The 7,060-nt window shown below is 42.5% G+C and overlaps 1 pseudogene; it reads right to left on the reverse strand.

The window, feature by feature from the left end:
• Positions 1–1,573: 1,573 nt before the first annotated feature.
• Positions 1,574–2,543, reverse strand: LOC102819607 (annotated as a pseudogene).
• Between the last annotated feature and the right edge of the window lie 4,517 nt (positions 2,544–7,060).

The following is a 7,060-nucleotide window of genomic DNA, read 5'->3' on the forward strand; positions in this document are numbered from 1 at the left end:
TAATTCAGCTTGCTGAATTACTTGCTCAGCATACAGACTGAGTAAGTATGGTGAAAGAATACAGCCCTGGCATGCATCTCTCCTGATTTTAAGGGATTCAGAATCCCTTTATTTTAATGAGCACAACACCTATTCTTTGCACTGTTACCCATAGTTTGTTATGATCCACACAGTCTAATGCCTCTGCTGTGTCAATAAAGCACAAGTAAACATCTTTCTGGTATTCTTTGCTTTTAGACAAGATCCATCTGATGTCAGCAATGGTATCCCTTTAACAGTTCTCTGTTAATGTACTGCTGCAATCATTTTTGGATTATCTTTAGCAAAATATTACTTACATGTGATAGTAATGATTTCTGCATGCTATTGGGTCATCATTCTTTGGAATGGGCACAAATATGGATCTCTTCCAATTGGTTGACTAGGTAGCTGCCTTCCAAATTTTTTGGCACAGACAAGTGAGTGCCTATAGTGCTACATCCGTTTGTGGAAATGGTTCAATTTGTATTCTGTCAATTCCTGAAGCCTTGTGCTTTGCTAGTGGCTTTGATGCAGCATGGACTTTTTCCTTCAATATCATCAGTCTTGATCACATGCTAACTCTTGAAATGGTTGAACGTGACCAATTTTTTTCGGTACAATGACTCTGCATTCCTTCCATCTGTTTTTGTTTTTTTTTTAACATAAAAACTTTATTAAACAAAAGTAACAGGTAAAGTTCAACAGGTATTTATATTTAAGAGAAAAACAGACTAGAAGAAAGTTTAAACACCTTACATCAATCTACTTGTAGTTGCATTGAACTGAGCTCTGTGGCTGTGAAGAATATTGCTCATGCACAGGTATGGGTGAATTATTTGTACATTTTTCAAGTATTCACTGAGTACTACCATGTATACACATATACATTAAATTTGAAAAATATTTCATCGGCGATCCCCAGATACGCTTCATTTTTGTTGATCTTTTGGATGAGGTTGTCTAAAGAGAAGAATATGTGGTTCAGGCTCATGAAACATGTAGTGCACCCAGCCGAGACTTTGTTGAACACCTAATCTCCTCTACTCCTCTGTAGACATTAGATAGTTTGGGGTACTTATTTGGAAAGTTCTCTGGGTACCATGACAAGCTTGTAGTGCTTGTTGAAGTATTTGTCTGAGTAGTCTATCTGCTTGTGGGCCATCATACCAGCGGCACAGCAGGGAAGGTGGGTCAGGAACACAGAGAAGGGGAGCAGCAAAGCAAACGCCAGCACCAGGACGCCACAACACAACTCCCATCTTCTGTTTTTCACATAAGGAAGCATTTATTTGAGGTTTAACATGAAATCATGCAAATAAAATTTGTATAAACACAAATCCACATCGAGTCAAAACATAGATAGCAAAGGACAAAGTAAAAACAAAGAAAACTAAGTGGCGGCTATATACAGTTGGACACAATTTTGTCTTGTACACTAATAAAGTCTTTTACAAAAAGGCATCTTAGATCCACAGAAGACCAATCTTCAATGTCGTCCTGCCAAGATGGGTTACTTTAGCATCTCCTCCTGTTTTCTCCAATGTCCTCCTTACTATGGCTGGTCATTGTTTTGGTGACTGCCACCCCCTCGAGATAAGTACTTTGTTGGCCACTGTAGTCTGCACATCCCTGTCCACATCCATAGTTCCCACAGTTATACCCAGTATAATCATATCCACCATCGCCACTATAGTTTTGATCACCACCATAGACACTATTGTCATTTCCATATCCTTGATCATAATAGTTATTAAATCCTTGGTTCCAGTTTTGGCCCTGACCTCGTCCACGACCCCCAGTACCACCTCTCCCACCAGCTGAGGCACCTCTTCCTCCTTTCTGACGTTGTTAATGCCCACATACCTCTTTGGGCTGTGCAACTTTGATGTCACACTTCCCAGAACCAATTTGATGATATCTGCTTTCTAATAATCTCTTTACTGGCTCTTCATCTGCATATGTGATAAAACAAAATCCTCATCTTTCATTGTTTTTGTATCCATGGGAAGTTCAATATTTTCAATTTCTCCAATTATGCCGAAATATTCTTTAATTTGTTCTTCAGAAATATCTGGACTCAATCTACCCACAAAAACCTTTTTTTTTGGTGATTCCTTCCCTTTTAAAGCTTTGGCTCTTTTGGGATCTATTAATTTGCCATCTAGTTTGTGTTCTCTGAGTTCCAAAACCTTATCAACACTAGCAGCATCTTTCAAAAGCACAAATCCAAATCCTCTTGACGGTCCAGAGACTGGATCTGTTTTAATTGTGCAGTCTACAACCTCTCCAAATCGAGACAAATACTCAATCAGGTCTTTCTTGCTTGTATCCCAGCTCAAGTCTCCAATAATCATTTTACCGTCATCCTGCTGATTCTTGCTCGCGTTTATCTTGGATCCCTCAGCGAATCCCTCTGTGTTGCTGTACTCATTCATGTCCTCCATTGCGGCGGAGCGGTTGGCAGGGGGGTGCTGGCGCGCAGACCGTGTCATAGCGGCAGAAGTAGCGTCAGGGGAGCGTTACACGGAGCGTCCCATCTTCTTCTGATACTTCCTGCGTCATTCAATAATTTGCTCAGAATCCTTCAATATTGTAACCTGAGCCTTGAATTTTCTCTTCAGATCTTTCAGTCAGTTTGAAAAATGCTGAGCATGTTCTTACTTTTTGACTTTCTAACTCCAGATCTTTGCACATTTCGTAATAGTTAACTTTGTTTTCTTCAACTGCCCTGTGAAATGTTCTGTTCGGCTCTTTTACTTCCTCATTTATTTCAGCTGCTTTAGATTCTCTATGCTCAAAAACAAATTTCAGCGTCTCTTCTGCCATCCATTTTGGTCTTTTCTTTCTTCCCTGACCTCTTAATGATCTTTTGCTTTCTTCATGTATGATGTTCTTGATGTCCTTCCACAACTCTTCTGGTTTTGGGTCATTAGTGTCTAATGCATTAAATCTGTTTTTGAGATGGTTGGTCTCTAAATTCAGGTGGGATGTGTCTCCAAGGTCATATTTTGGCTGTTGTGGACTTGTTTTAATTTTCTCCAGCTTTAGCCTAATGGTCAGTTCCACATCCACCCTCTGGCCTTGTTTGGGATGATGATATTGAGCTTGTTCATCTCTTCTTATAGATGTTGTTAATTTGTTTCCTGTGTATCCCATCTGGTGAGGTTCACATGTACAATTGCTTTTTATGTTGTTGAAGAAAGGTATTTACAATGATTAAGTCACTGGTCTTGCAAAATTTTTTCATCCGTTCTATTGTTGTTGTTGTTAAGTGCCATCGAGTCGTTTCTGACCCATAGCGACCCTGTACAGGGTTTCCAAGGCTGTAAATCTTTACGGGAGCAGAACGCCTCTTCTTTCTCCCGTGGAACAACTGGTAGTTTCGAACTGCTGACCTTAAGGTTCGCAGCCCGATTCGTAACCACTATGCTACCACCTACCAAGGCCTTATTTTCCAACTACAAACCCTTCCCCTTTGTTTCCAACTTTTATATTCCTATCACCAGTAATTATCAATGCATCTTGATTTTGTGTCAGATCAATTTCAGATGTAAGAAGTTGACAGAATTCTTCATGTCCATCATCATTGGTGGTTGGTGAGTAAATCTAAATAGTTATATTAACTGGTTTTCTTTGTAGGTGTGTGGATATTATTCTATCATAGAAGCCCTGTACTTCAAGATAGACCTTGAAATGCTTTTTGAGTATGAATGCAATGCGTTTTTTTCCATTTGTCTTTCCCAGCATATAAACTGTCTGATTGTTTGATTCAACACTGCCAATACCAGCCCATTTCAGTTCACTAATGCCTCCGATATTGATCTTTATGGTTTCCATTTCATTTCTGATGACTTCCAATTTTCCTAGATTCGTACTTTGTATATTCCATATTCTAATTATTAATGGATGCTTGCAGCTGTTTATTCTCATTTTGAGTACTACACCAGCAAATGAAGATTCCAAAATCTTTGCTCCATTCCAGTCATTAAGGTCAACTCTACTTTGAGTGGGCATCTCTTCCCGAGTTGTATTTTGAGTGCCTTCCAACTTTAGGAGCACATCCTCTGCCATTTCTGAAAGTGTCCCATTGCTATTCATAAAGTTCTCATTGGCTTACCATTCAGAAATGGTTCACCTCTCCTTCTTCCTAGTCTGTCTTAATCTGTAAACTCTGTTGAAACTTTTAATCACTGAAAACCTTATGGATTGCAAATGGACATTGTTGCTTGCTTTGCTCACATCATCAGGAAGGATCTATTGGCGGAGTGCACTGTGTTTGGTGAAGAAGGTGATCAGCAAGGGTGTGAGAAACCCTAGGTTAGATGTTGTTGTTAAGTGCCATTGAGTTGGTTCCAACTCACAGCCACACTATGTTTCTGAGGGATGGCCGGTGGATTTGAACTGCCAACCTTGTGGTCCAGTGCTTTATCCTGAAGGTCCACATCAGGACTTCCTAGGTAGCATGCATGATAGCTGCAATGGTGGACCCAAATATGCCAGCAATAGTGAGGAAGATGCAGGACCAAACAATATTTTGTCATCTTGTACATAAGGTTACTCTAAGTAGAATCAATTTAGTGGCAGCTATACAGGGTCACTATGGGTCGGAATCGACTCGACAGCACTCAACAACAACAACAATAGTGGTGGAGGGTCAGAGAAAAAGAGGAAGACCCCCAATGAGATGGATTGGCCAAGAGGCAGCATCGATGGACTCAAGCGTGGCAACAGTAGTGAGGTTGGCAAAAAATCGGGCAGTGTTTCGTTCTGTTGTGCATAAGGTCGCTATAGATCAGTAACGACTCAATGGCACCTAACAACAACAACATCATATATCTGCAAGGAGCTCTGGTAGCATAGTGGTTACGAGTTGGGCTGCTTACCTCAAGATCAGCTAGTTCGAAACTACCAGCCATTCTGCAGGAGAAAGATGAGGCTTTCTGCTCCTGTAAAGATTTACAGTCTTGGACACTCCATACAGGGTCACTATGAGTTGGAACCGACTCCACAGCACACCACCACCACCACCACCACCATCATGTATCTGGAGATCTGGAGTCCTGGTATGGTGCTGTGGGTTAATGAACTGGACTGCAAAGTTGGTTTGATATGCAAAGTCAGTGGTTCAAGCTCACCAGCTGCGCTTCAGAAACGGTGTACATGGTTGCTATGGGTTGGAACAGATTCAACAGCACTTAACAACAATAAAAATCATGTATCTATCTAAATACTCATGCCAAATCAACAATAAACTACATTTTAATAATTTCCACAAATCTCCCTGAATAATTAATTAAGGGCGATTTGTGGAAATTATTATTAACAATAATTATTAAGCCTGATCAGTTACACTCTTTCCAACTCTAATGTTTCAGAGTTTCATAAATGTTTCAAGCACCTCAAAAAATCTACAGTAATATAATCGGTAAAAAAAATGAGTCTGCATACTAAAATTATTGTTAAGTAAGTGCTGTCCAGTTGGGTCCGACTCATAACAACCCTGTACAGGGTTTCTAAAGAGTGGCTGGTGCGTTTGAGCCACTGACCTTACATTTCAAACAACCTTACAATTAAGTGCTTATCCTACAGCGCCACACCAGGGCAAGGATCTAAATGTGCTTCTTTTATTATTTCTATCCTCAGCACTAGTGGCCGGCAGGATAATCAGTGTAGGTTTCATGTGCGTTCACCACCGCCCCCTACTGGACACTTGGAGAGCTAGCTTCACTAGGTAATGAATGCCTCGGATCACAAACATTCTACCCTGGGGAAAACTAAAAGGTGTGCATTCTGTTATGTGCTCTTAAGTCGGTTCCCACCAATAGTGATCCTGTATAGGGTTTCCAAGGAGCGACTGGTGAGCTTGAACCGCCGATCTTGCGGTTCAAACCGACTTTGCAGTCCAGCGCTTAACCCGCAGTGCCACACCAGGTGTGCATCCTGGATCCCAGCCAGGGGTATCAAAGTCTGACAGAAAAGTTCTGCTCCAGAAGGGATGTGATGATGGCTGACCAGAGACATTCAAAGCTTGTTCTTGGGGACTCTGAATCAGAGAGACTGTGAAAAGGCTAGCGGTCACCCTGAGAGACGTGGGGGCAAATTAGCTTGAGCATCAGGCGCTGTAGAAAGCGTGAGAGCTCAGTGTCAGACCCACTTTGGGAGCCTTGACTACGGACAGGCACGTCCTCCTGAAGGGCCCTGCTGAGGGGCTGCTGCAGGTCATTTCCTACTCCTTGCAGGTCCACATGCAGGCAGAGGGAATCGGAAAAGGCAGCCTCAGCTGAAGGAACCACCTGTGCATAACTGAGTGCGCAGAAGCAGAACTGATGCAGAGGTGTGTGTAGGAAACAGACGAAGGCAGAAATTAAACCATGAGGCCATTGCAAGGGAGGTCTCAACTGATCCCTAGAGGAGTTCTGATACGGGGTCACCCTGTGGTTGTCAGGAAATGAGGCAAGGCAGCCAGGCCTTTGCAACTCCCTTTCATCAACCATGCAGTGGACATCACCTACACCCTTCCAAGCCTGTTATGAAAGGCAAGGGTGGGGTGGAGCTTCCAGGCAGGCAGTTCCTTTCTGCCAGGGACAATCTCCCTGAAGGGTACTTTGCGGGGCCACCACTTCCTTCAAAGGTAACGGGCTGGAGCACTGAATGTGTCTGTCATCAGAGGTGCAGTTGCAGAGGCCAGGCTGGAGGCCGGGCTGCGGGGAGCCCTGCAAGCTTTGCAGAAGGCAGAAAGGAGTTTGTATCCAGGAAGGAACCTATAAGGGTTGGGAGAGAGAGACGATGTCAGTTCACTAGTGCTGCTGTAACAGAAACATCTCAAGTGGCTGACTTTAACAAACACACTTACTCTCACAGTTTTTTAAGTGGTATCTGGGTGGTTCACTCAGAGCAATCCTGTATAGGGTTTCCGAGGAGTGGCTAGTGGGTTTCACCCGCTAATCTTCTGGTTCACAGTCCAGTACTTAGCCTAATACGGCACATCACTCACAATTTAGGAGGCCACAGTCCAGTACTTATACTATAGCAACACAGC

Source organism: Chrysochloris asiatica, unplaced genomic scaffold, assembly GCF_000296735.1.
Source record: "Chrysochloris asiatica unplaced genomic scaffold, ChrAsi1.0 scaffold00357, whole genome shotgun sequence".
NCBI lineage: Eukaryota > Metazoa > Chordata > Mammalia > Afrosoricida > Chrysochloridae > Chrysochloris > Chrysochloris asiatica.